Here is a 13,183-nt window from a genome sequence, read left to right as displayed (position 1 = left end):
TATACAACGTTTATACACCAATGAGACAGAGTTATTCGATGGGTATAAACCCTATACAACGTGCATATACCAATGAGACACAGTTATGTAATGGTATATACCCTATACAACGTTTATACACCAATGAGATAGAGTTATTCGATGGGTATAAACCCTATATAACGTTCATACAATAATGAGACAGAGTTATTCGATTGTTATAAACCCTAAACAACGTTCATACACCAATGAGACCGAGTCATTCGATGGGTATAAACCCTATATAACGTTCATACAACAATGAGACAATTATGTAATGGGTATATACCCTATACAACGCTCATACATCAATGAGACAGAGTTATTCGATGGGTATATACCCTATATAACGTTCATATACCAATGAGACAGTGTTATTCGATGAGTATTAACCCTATAAAACGTTCAGATACCAATGAGACATAGTTATCCAATAGATATAAACCCTATACAACGGCCATACACCAATGATACACAGTTATTCGATGTATATAAACCATATACAACGTTCATATGCCAATGAGACACAGTTTTAAAGGGTATATATCCTAAACAACGTTCATACACAAATGAGACAGAGATATTCGATGGGTATAAACCCTATATAACGTTCATACACCAATTAGACATAGTTATTCGATTGGTATAAACCCTATACAACGTTTATACACCAATGAGACAAAGTTTTTTCAATTGGTATAAACTATATACAACGGTCATACACCAATGATACAGTTATTCAGTTGGTATAAACCCTCTACAACGTGCATATACCAATGAGACAGTTGTGTGTTCGGTATATTACCCTATACAACGTTCATACACCAATGAGACAGTTATGTAATGGGTATAAACCCTATATAACGTTCATACAACAAGAGACAGAGTTATTCAATGGTTATAAACCCTAAACAACGTTCATACACCAATGAGACAGAGTTATTCGATGGGTATAAACCCTATATAACGTTCATACAACAATGAGACAGAGTTATTTGATGGATATAGACCCTATACAACGTTCATACACCAATGAGACATAGTTATTTGATGAATATATACCCTATACAACGTTTATACACCAATGAGACAGCGATATTCAATGAGTATTAACCCTATAGAACGTTCATATACCAATGAGACAAAGTTATCCAATAGATATAAACCCTATACAACGGTCATACACCAATGATACACAGTTATTCGATGTATATAAACCATATACAACGTTCAAATACCAATGAGACACAGTTTTAAAGGGTATATATCCTAAACAACGTTCATACACAAATGAGACAGAGATATTCGATGGGTATAAACCCTATATAACGTTCATACACCAATTAGACATAGTTATTCGATTGGTATAAACCCTATACAACGTTTATACACAAATGAGACAAAGTTTTTTCGATGGGTATAAACTATATACAACGGTCATACACCAATGATACAGTTATTCAGTTGGTATAAACCCTCTACAACGTGCATATACCAATGAGACAGTTGTGTAATTGGTATATTACCCTATACAACGTTCATACACCAATGAGACAGTTATGTTATGGGTATAAACCCTATATAACGTTCATACAACAAGAGACAGAGTTATTCAATGGTTATAAACCCTAAACAACGTTCATACACCAATGAGACAGAGTTATTCTATGGGTATAAACCCTATATAACGTTCATACAACAATGAGACAGAGTTATTTGATGGATATAGACCCTATACAACGTTTATACACCAATTAGACAGCGATATTTGATGGGTATATACCCTATACAACGTTCATACACCAATGAGACAGAGTTATTCGATGGGTATAAACCCTATATAACGTTCATACACCAATGAGACAGAGTTATTCAATTGGTATAAATCCTTTACAACGTTCATATACCAATGAGACACAGTTATGTAATGGGTATATATATACCCTATACAACGTTCATACACCAATGAGACAGAGTTATATAATGGGTACATTCCCTATACAACGTTCATACACCAATGAGACAGAGATATTTGATGGGTATATACCCTATACAACGTTCATACACCAACGAAAAAGAGTTATTCGATGGGTATAAACCCTATACAACGTTCATACACCAATGATTCACAGTTATTCAGCGGGTATAAACCCTATGCAACAGTCATACACCAATAAGACACAGTTATATAATGGGTATATACCCTATACAACGTTCATACACCAATGAGACACAGTTATATAATGGGTATATACCCTATACAACGTTCATACACCAATGAGACAGAGATATCTGATGGGTATAAATTTAACCCTATACAACGTTTATACACCAATGAGACAGAGCTATTCCATGGGAATAAACCCTAAACAACGATCATACACCAATGATACACAGTTAATCAGTTGGTATAAACCCTATACAACGTTCATATACCAATGAGACACAGTTATATAATGGGTATATACCCTATACAACGTTAATCACCAATGAGACAGAGTTATTCAATGGGTATAAACCCTATATCGTTCATACACCAATGAGACAGAGTTATTCGATGGGTATAAACCCAATATAACGTTCATACAACAATGAGACCGAGTTATTCGATGGGTATAAACCCTATATAACGTTCATACACCAATGAGACACAGTTATATAATGGGTATATACCCTATACAACGTTCATACACCAATGAGACAGAGATATCTGATGGGTATAAATTTAACCCTATACAACGTTTATACACCAATGAGACAGAGCTATTCCATGGGAATAAACCCTATACAACGATCATACACCAATGATACACAGTTAATCAGTTGGTATAAACCCTATACAACGTTCATATACCAATGAGACACAGTTATATAATGGGTATATACCCTATACAACGTTAATCACCAATGAGACAGAGTTATTCAATGGGTATAAACCCTATATCGTTCATACACCAATGAGACAGAGTTATTCGATGGGTATAAACCCAATATAACGTTCATACAACAATGAGACAGAGTTATTCGATGGTTATAAACCCTAAACAACGTTCATACCCCAATGAGACCGAGTTATTCGATGGGTATAAACCCTATATAACGTTCATACAACAATGAGACAATTATGTAATGGGTATATACCCTATACAACGTTCATACACCAATGAGACAGCGATATTTGATGGGTATATACCCTATACAACGTTCATACATCAACGAGACAGAGTTATTCGATGGGTATAAACCCTATACAACGTTCATAGTTATATAATGGGTATATACCATATACAACGTTCATACATCAATGAGACAGAGTTATTCGATGGGTATAAACCCTATACAACGTTCATATACCAATGAGACACAGTTATATAATGGGTATATACCATATACAACGTTCATACATCAATGAGACAGAGTTATTCGATGGGTATAAACCCTATACAACGTTTATACACCAATGAGACAAAGTTTTTCGATGGGTATAAACAATATACAACCTTACGGTCATACACAAACGATACAGTTATTCAGTTGGTATAAACCCTCTGCAACGTGCATACACCAATGAGACAATTATGTAATGGGTATATTACCCTATACAACGTTCATACACCAATGAGACAGTTATTTGATGGATATAGACCCTATACAACGTTTATACACCAATGAGACAGCAATATTTGATGGGTATATACCCTATACAACGTTCATACACCAATGAGACAGAGTTATTCGATGGGTATAAACCCTATATAACGTTCATATACCAATGAGACAAATTTATTTGAGGTGTATAAACCCTATACAACGTTCATACACCAATGAAACAGAGCTATTCGAGCTATCAGATAAGCATAGAACCTATATAACGTTCACATATCAATGAAACAGTTTTTCGATAAGTAAACTCTATACAATCTTCATGCACCTAAATGAGTCGGAGTTAGTTAAAAGCCCTCATACATTGTTTATACACCTATGAGACGGAGTTATTCGATTGTTCATTGTTGAAAGCCAGATAATCTTTAATTGCTTAAATCCACAATCTCTGTTGGATCAAGGTCATATACACCAAACAATCGTACCACACACTAAATCTGATAGTTGATAACATCTGAGAAATCAAAGTACCAGCAAGTATGAAAATTGATCATTGACCAATGAACCATACAAATGAGTTCAATATCAGACCATATATAATGTACAGATTGCAATCATTCCATACATCATATACTGTTGACTTACTGCTTACAGTATCTAAGAAACAGACCAAACTGTGAGAATTTAACATTAACCAATGAACCATAAAAATATGGTACAGTTCATGTAGCTGTCAGACTGACTTGTACACCTTACAATCATTCGATACAATCAGAACTATACAAGAGATATCAAATAAATATCTTCAAGCCTGACGAAAAAGTGTGGAAAACTGTTAACTTGATCTGATAGTCAGACAAACGGCGTGCAAACCTATAGTTCCCTTTGACTTCATCAGTAAGGTACTAATAATTTGCATATAATACTGGGTTCAAACTAGTAATAATATTTTTTGGCACACACTTTATTTCATACAATGTCATTTCAGTCAACATGAGTCACAAACATTACAATTTATAAATCAACTAGTTAATGTTCTTATTGCATCTATGCTAATAAGCAATGAAAGTTTGTGAGGGCTTTTCCATTAAAATGTATGTGGGTTTTTGTTAAAACAATATTTTTTGCATAATTTGGCAAAATTTATGACTATTCTAAAAAAATTAACAGATTTGCCACCATAATTTGCTGAAATATTCATATATATATATAGTGTTCTTTACTTTTTAACCAGCATGTCAATGGGTGAGGAGTGGAGCCACATATAAAATCTAGAAAAAGATAAAATAAAGGTGCAACATTTATACAAAAATGGACTAAAACAAAATCTGTCCCATGGAATACATAATAGGCCTATATTATTTATCAATTTTTGCTGACGTCCTAATACAAGTTAATAAATTTATCTTAATACATCTATATATAAGTTTTTGTTAAAATCCTGTAATAAGAAGACATTTCTAAAAATTTATGATGCACAACAACTGTGGATAATAATAATAATAACCGAAATAAAAAATTATGTAGTCTCAGCATAAATTGACCACATATTTATGCTAATTTGCACTCATTACTGTTCATGAATCCACGATATGCTGGACACACTAATATGATGACCTAGCAATATGTTGACCACATTAAAATAATAAATGCAACAAAGGAGCAGGGGCAATAAGCCCCTTATTTGGCCCAAATATTACTGCAAATTTAAAAGTTATCATACATATCCTTAAATTTGTCCTAACTAGACTAAGGTACAAGGTTTTCAGAAAATAAAAACAAATTTCACATTAAACGAGCTACCATGGCAACAAACCATGACGAAATTTGTATATTTTATAAAATTTCTTGAATTTCCTTGTTTTTCATCAAATTCTAAGTATATTTAAGATTGGCAAAGTATGTGCGGACCCAAGAAACAACTTTATATTTGGTGAGATTATTTCAATAGTTATAATAAAGCTTCTCTTCAATTATTTTGTTGTTTCTTGGCTGTGCACAATGTTTCCGTAATGGAAATAACGATGAAAAATTGCGCAAATTCTGCATTTTTCATCTTTTTCATGAAAACGGTACATATTATGACGTAACTGTGACGTCATCATATAAACAATCTTATGTTTTTCATTTATATTTCTTCACTCAATGCATTTCCAAACATTATGTGCCAATTTGAAAAAGTTGTCAAACATTTTATTTTCTTGTGCCAAAACCGGGCCTTAATGCCCCTACTCCTTTACCTCAGAATTAATACTAACATTACCTCAATTTGTGATGGAGTATGCACTGTAGAGGCCTTATTTTGAATTTGAAATTTTCATGAAATGTATTTCAGACTATTCAAAATAAATAGATTATCATAAATGGCAAAACATTTTAAATCCCACAGAATAAAAACAATTGATTTATTTTTAAAATTAAAAAATTGGTAAAAAAATCATCTAAATTTAATGTGAATAGATATTTGTAATTAAAGTTTCCTCTAATGAACAAATTTTACCAGGTATATTTGTTTATATGGCAAAGATAACAATGATACCATTAGGCCAACTAAAATTAATTAGTAGATTTTCATCCAGATTTTTGAAAAAAATGGGGCGGGTGGGAGGATTTTATTTTTTTAATTTTTATTTCCTCCTAAACCATTTTGAGACGTGTTGTTCATATACACAATGTACAAGGGTAATAATAAGCTTATATCATGTTTATATAAGGAATTCTACATTTTTGTTTTAATTCTTAAATCAATATTTCCGATTGGCAACCATTGTTCTACATGTAATTGCCGCTTTAGAAACCGATTTTTAGTAAATAGCAAAAACGTGGAAAAATGTTCTCTTTTAGACTACATAGATCATTTTTTGCTTTCTAAGTTATGATTTATAGTGCCCATAAAATGAAGCATATGCATTGGTATGCAACACAAATATTATGAGTACAGAGTGAAATGAAAATTCAAACTGTGTTGAAAATACTAGGGTTCATGCTTTTAAGATTCTTATGCAAGGTGCAAATATAATTACAATGTAAAACATGAACTGAACCAAAAAAAAAAAAGTTGTTTAATAACTCTATTGAAGGGCTGAAATGACAGCTTTGGAGGTAAATCTAAGCCATGGCAGCTATAATACATTTTGTACGTTGGCCGACTCTTTGTACTCAATATACGTCATAAATCGCACAATTTCGTGCTTGTGTTAATTTCTTTATTCCAGTCATGATTTTTTATCAATGCGTTCCACGATTTTTGCGCTTTGGATATCATTCACAGTCTAAATTTCCTTACACAATGTCATTGTATAAATAAAATAATCCACGGTTTTATATTCACTGAAATTTATGACATACTGCGATTACTGTTCTTGGACAACGCCAATTACTCATAAGCTGAATAATTTATGTCCTTCTAGTAATCAATCTATATTCTCAAAAGATAATGTTGTCATCATTGAGCAGAAGAATATGTCGACTTATATTACTCGAAGAAATACGAAAAACCGAAATTTGAAAAAGGAAGTTTAAATGAATCGAAATTATCAGCGGTTACCGGTAACGGAAATGAACAAAATCTGGAAATCGTATATTTTTAAAAATAAAAAAAATCGGGGCGGGACAATTTCAGAGGGGCGGGGGGGGGGGGGGATGAAAATCTATCAATTAATTTTAATTGGCCTTATTTGACTGTCAAAATTTGGTGATCATATACAAAAGAAATATTATTAAGTGCATTTCAAATATGAAATTCTTGTAATCTGTATCTTTCCTCTATCAATTTTCTTCCAAAATGACCTGAAAATAAAATCATTGTTTCATGGCTATTAATTATAATACTTTTAATAAATGAAATGCAAAACCACCTGTTAGTGCTAAAATTGAATTTTTCAATTTGAATTATCAACCTACTTTAATAAAGATTTTTTTCACATCTCCCCTCTGATTATAGAATCCGTCTGCAAGAGATAGTTTAATTTTGCAAAAACTAATCTATGAAGAGTATAAATATAATGTTACTAGCTACAGATAGTAAAATGTATTTTGTTTCGATAATGAAAAATTTGATGTCATATCCAGAATGAGCAGGTAGGCATTTCAATGTGTGGTTTATCATTAACATCTACATCATTAGGTCTCTGGTGGAGAGTTGTCTCGTTTGGCAAACTTAATACCACATCTGATATCTAGCTGGGTTGGAGTAATATAGATAATTTATCACAGGTTTTTTTGTGTTTATCAACTTGAAATAGATAAAATTTGAAATCTATTTTTTTTATACTAAAACATATAAGGGCTGTTCCAGAAAATACTATGTCCCCTGAAAAAAACATATAAGGGCTGTTCCAGAAAATATTATGTCCCCCCAGGGAAGGTATTTTTTTTTTAATTTTATGTGGGTGGTTGTATTTGAAATACCAAAATGCAAAGGGAGTGTTGTTCTAATTTATTTTTATTTCTGTGGGTGGTGGTGGTAAAAAAAAATGCTGTCCCTGTTGTGATATGAAAAAATAATTTGTTTTATTTTGTGAAAAAAAAATAGTCTAACGTAAGAAAAGTTTCTTTTACATGGGATAACAGATATGATATGCAATGCAACTAAAACACACTAGACCACAAGACATATTTACTTTATTCGATATTTAAAATTCATGATTTCCCTATACCTATGAAATCAACAAAGAAACTAATGAAATGCTTCGCTGAGCGCAGCCTGATACGACCGCAGAGGGAGAACCATGAACAGTTGGGGCAAATTTGGACACAATATTCAAGCTTGCTACTGTCTAAATTTGGATTCTGATCAAATTTTTGACATAATATAGGTTTCTGACAAGAAACAAATGTTGTCAAAGATCTTAAAAATCAATTGCGCAATACTGTGCATTTAAAGATTTCTTCTTAAAACTTTACAAAAAATTTGAAATTAATAAAAGTTTGAAAAAAAAATATGAACCCCTTAAAAAAATTGGAAAAAAATTCTTTTTTGAACCCCCCCCCCCCCCCTGGAGCAATAACCCCCAAACTCAAACCCAGCCTTCCCTTTGTAGAATGGAACCATGTAGGCAAATTTTAGGGAGATCCATACACTTAAACACAAATTATTGTCTGGAAACTAGAAAACAAAACTTGTTTTTGGCCCCTTTTTTGCCCCTGAGTCCTGCATGTTTGGGGCAATTAATTACCCCCAAGCTCAATCACAGCCTTCCCTTTGTGATATGGAGCCTTGTGGTATAATGTCAGAGAGATCCATTGTCCCATGAAATTGTGTCTTCTTGAACTATATTTCACAGTTCATCTGTGAAATTTCGTTCACGGGACAGAATATCAATATTGTAAACTAAAATTCGTAAGGGTTCCGCGGAACCCAGTGTCTCGCCTACTTTTTCTGTTAATCACAGGCTCAACAAAAATGAGGAAGTAAATCAATAAAAATATTCCTCTTGATACTATCTTTTGATTGTAAGAAGCTTCTGTCCAAGTTTGGTAAAAATCCAGGATAGTTTATGAATCTAATAAATGTTTAAAAACTTTAACTGCAGACTGAATGTAATGTTAACTGGAAGAAAACAAAATTTTCTTCTAGATACTAGCATTTGATCATAAACAAGCTTCTGTCCAAGTTTGGTACAAATCCAAAATAGTATAAGAATGTTATTAAAATTTTAAAAACTTAAACCACAGAGTGAATGTTTTGTTTCCTGGCAGAAAATCTAAGTCCATTTAAAAGTAAAATACGGAAAAAATGGATTTATTTTTTTTATAAAATTTCCTTCTAGATACTAGCTTTTGATCATAAACAAGCTTCTGTAAAAATTTGGTACAAATCCAAAATAGTATAAGAAAGTTATTAAAATTTTATAAACTTTAACCACAGAGTGAATAATTATGTTGTTTCCTGGCAGAAAATCTAAGTCCATTTAAAAGTAAAATAAGGAAAAAATGGATTAATTTTTTTACAAAATTTACTTCTGGATACTATCTTATGATCATAAACAAGCTTCTGTCCAAGTTTGGTACAAACTCAGGATAGTTTAAGAAAGTTATTAAAATTTTAAAAACTTTAACCACAGAGTGAATGTAATATTTCCTGGCAGAAAAACTAAGTCCATTTATAAGTAAAATACGGAAAAAATGGAATTTTATTTTTACAAAATTTACTTCTGGATACTATCTTATGATCATAAACAAGCTTCTGTCCAAGTTTGGTAGAAATCCAGGATAGTTTAAGAAAGTTATTAAAATTTGAAAAACTTTAACCACAGAGTGAATATTTGTGGATGCCGAGGACGCCGATGGAATGTAGGATCGCTATGTCTCGCTTTTTCGACTTGAGTCGAAGGCTGGACAATAAAATAGTGTCTACCTTAGTGAAAAATTGTCCCTAGTACTTGGACATAATTTCATAGATGTTTTATAAAAATATGTCACATGGGACAATTTTTCATAGTGTAGCTGTTTTTTCTGTCCCTAAAGAAGGGACATAATTTAGCAATCATTGAAATGTTTTAATCAATTAGTCAAATCATAATTGAAATTTAAATCAAGACAACACAGATGTGAACAAAAATGGAAAGTGGTGAATATAAACAGCTATATGACTTTTTGTTTGATGGTCAATACCCTTCAGAGTTTAATAATAATGAAAGAAGATCATTTAGAAGGAAGGCCAAGCAATTTGAAATTAAAAACAATGAAATGTTTTATATACATGCCTCCAAGACCCAACCTGTACGAACTGTGATGCCCGTATATGACACGGAAACCAGGCGTAAAAATCATACTTTATCCCGGCGTCATTGCAGTGTTTAAGGAATGCATGTCCAGGCGTCAACCAGGCATAAACCAGGCGGAAACCAAGCGTAACTGAGGCGGAAACCAGGCGTAAAATTAGGCGTAATATTTAAATGAGTACGCCTGGTCCAGAGAAAACCAGGCGTAATATGCAAATGAGTACGCCTGGTCAATAAATAAACCAGGTGTAATATCCTTGCATAATACTACACTTATTTCAAATCAGTGTATTACCCTAGCTGTGTTCTTTTGTGTATTTAATACAAACTTCTGTACTGTTGCTTTAATTTCTCATTGTTTGACATAAAACTGGAAATATTAACCATTGAAGAAGCTAATATATAAATAAATACATTTTAGACAGACACTGCCACTGGCTCAAATAAGTTTAAAGTTTAAATAAGAATTATGACAATTAATTTTTCTTGAAATAAAACTTAAGCATTTTAATTAACTAAGTTTTTTTATAAATTAATGTCCTTTAAAATATAATGATAATACTGCAATTTAACTTCATGTAAAAGATTTTAATGTTATTATCCAAGGATAAAGGTTTTGGGATTTCAAAATTACTGTTAGAACTTAAAACTTAATAACTTAGGTTATACTCACATAATTATTATTTACCATGTTTTACTTTCCATTTTTTCACAATTTTTATTAATCAATTTGATTCCATATTTCCAATTTCAAATTCTTTCAAAAAGCACAAAACAAGCTAATTATCCCTGAACATATGAAGCTGCCATAAGTCCAACTCTTGCAAACTAAAACCAAAGAGCCAAATTTTGAAAAAAATTCCCATGATCCTTTAAACAAAGCATTATGGGTATTATGATTTATGCCATACCAACAGTTTTACGCCCGTAAGAAAATTTACGCCTTGCTTATTTCAATTTACGCCAGGTTTACCACTTTTTTCTACGCCCGTAAGGACTACAAATTTACGTTTCCTGCTCCCTTACGCCTGGATCTAGACACGTTAGTACCACTTACGCCTGGTTTACGCCTTATTTCCAGGCGTAATACGCCTTATAATTTCATACAGGAAACGTATGCGCAAGAAGAAACGACACTCGAGTATTTATGAATATTATTCATGATATTATTGATCTTGTTAAAAATGACAATCCAAAGATGTTAAAACAGTTTATTGATTCCTACTGTATATTTTAAAACAAATGTCGATTTAGTCTTATTATTTATTGTAATTAAATTGTTTGGTATTAGACAAGACTTTTATGCAATTTGGACATGATTTCACTATGAAAAAATATCCAACAAAGGTTAAAATAGAATATCTTTTCAAGGGACACTTTTACACAGAAGTGGACAATATTTTATAATAAAATTCTGTCCTGGACAAAATTTCATGGGGGACACTATTTAATCCTACACATACACTTACATTCAAGTTTATTGTCCAGAAACTATAAAAATGCTTGTTTTTGGCCCCTAAATCCTGAACTGTTGGTACCATATCCCCAAAAATCAATCCCAACCTTCCTTTTGTGGTATTGAACCTTCTTGTAAAATTTCATGGAGATCAATTCACTTTAACTAAAGTTATTGTCCAGTAACCAAATGTGTCATCAGACAACGACGACAACGACAGCATCATAGCATTATGCAAACCCCAAAATATTTTTGCAGTCATATAAAAAAACATGAGGTTGTCAGGTGTAGGGCCTGTCTTGCATATTTTAGTGATGCACATAAACAAATACTTAATTCTGTCCCAAACAAAAGAGAAACATTTAATACAGTTTCAGGTTTCATAAATTTTGACACCAGAAACTAGACCATTTTTGATATTTAAGTGCTCACAAGTTAAACCAAGTTAAATTATCTCTACATCTATACAATTGTCATATGTGGAGCAGGATCTGCCTACCCTTCCAGATCACCTGAGAACACTCCCAGTTTTTGGTGGGGTCCTTGTTGCTCAGTCTTTACTGTTATATGTTTTGTGCACTATTGGTTGTCTGTTGGTCTTTTGAATGTTCATTTGGTATCGTTCTCTTCTCTTCTATTATAGCTTTTGATATATTAAGGAAAAAATGCAATATATAAAGAGAAAAATAAAAAGAAATAATTGTGGATTTCTTGAATTAAATAAGTCAGTTTCCTGATAAATGGAAAACTTTATGCAAGAACTCAATAGAAGGTAAGCCAAAGGAGAGATTTTTTGTTACATATTGTTAATATTCCTAGGTTAAGTGCTCACAAGTTAAACCAAATTAAAATCTGTATGTGCTTGTCCAAAATCTGGAACCAGGAGGCTCAGCCTGAAATTCAGTGGTTAGTTTCCATATTAATTGTTTTTCATTTTATTTTGTCATAAATCTGGTCGTTATTCTTTTTAATTTGTCAAGTTCAGATCTTTAATACTCATTGTTGAAGGCATTATTTATTGTCCCTTATATCCACATCATTTGTGGATAGCTGTCATATTGGTAATCATACCACATCTCTATCTTTTTACATTCAACACTCACTTAATTAAGTTAAAACAACATTTGTAAAGGAAAGAGAAAATTAAGATAGAAATAAACAGAATAAACTTGGGTAATTTACAAATCTATTATTTTCCTTTGTAATACAGTAAAACATCATATATAATATCATCTTATTCACCGACATCAACAATGTCAATATCAAGTGGAAATGAAGTACAATGTATTAATGCTTGACATTTACCCAAGCAATCGATATCCTCTTTACCACAGGAATTTTATACAATGCTGGTAATGTAATTATACTGACCATTTGATTT

The 13,183-nt window shown here is 32.0% G+C and overlaps 1 protein-coding gene across 1 annotated transcript in view; it reads right to left on the bottom strand.

The window, feature by feature from the left end:
- LOC127728486 (uncharacterized) overlaps nucleotides 1-13,183 on the bottom strand; it is a 61,968-nt gene that overhangs the window by 28,303 nt on the left and 20,482 nt on the right. The gene's annotated exons all lie outside the window — the stretch shown is intronic.

This window comes from Mytilus californianus, unplaced genomic scaffold (genome assembly GCF_021869535.1).
Source record: "Mytilus californianus isolate M0D057914Y unplaced genomic scaffold, xbMytCali1.0.p SCAF_1, whole genome shotgun sequence".
NCBI classification, from domain to species: Eukaryota; Metazoa; Mollusca; class Bivalvia; order Mytilida; family Mytilidae; genus Mytilus; species Mytilus californianus.
This window is presented reverse-complemented; position numbering and strand designations above follow the sequence as displayed.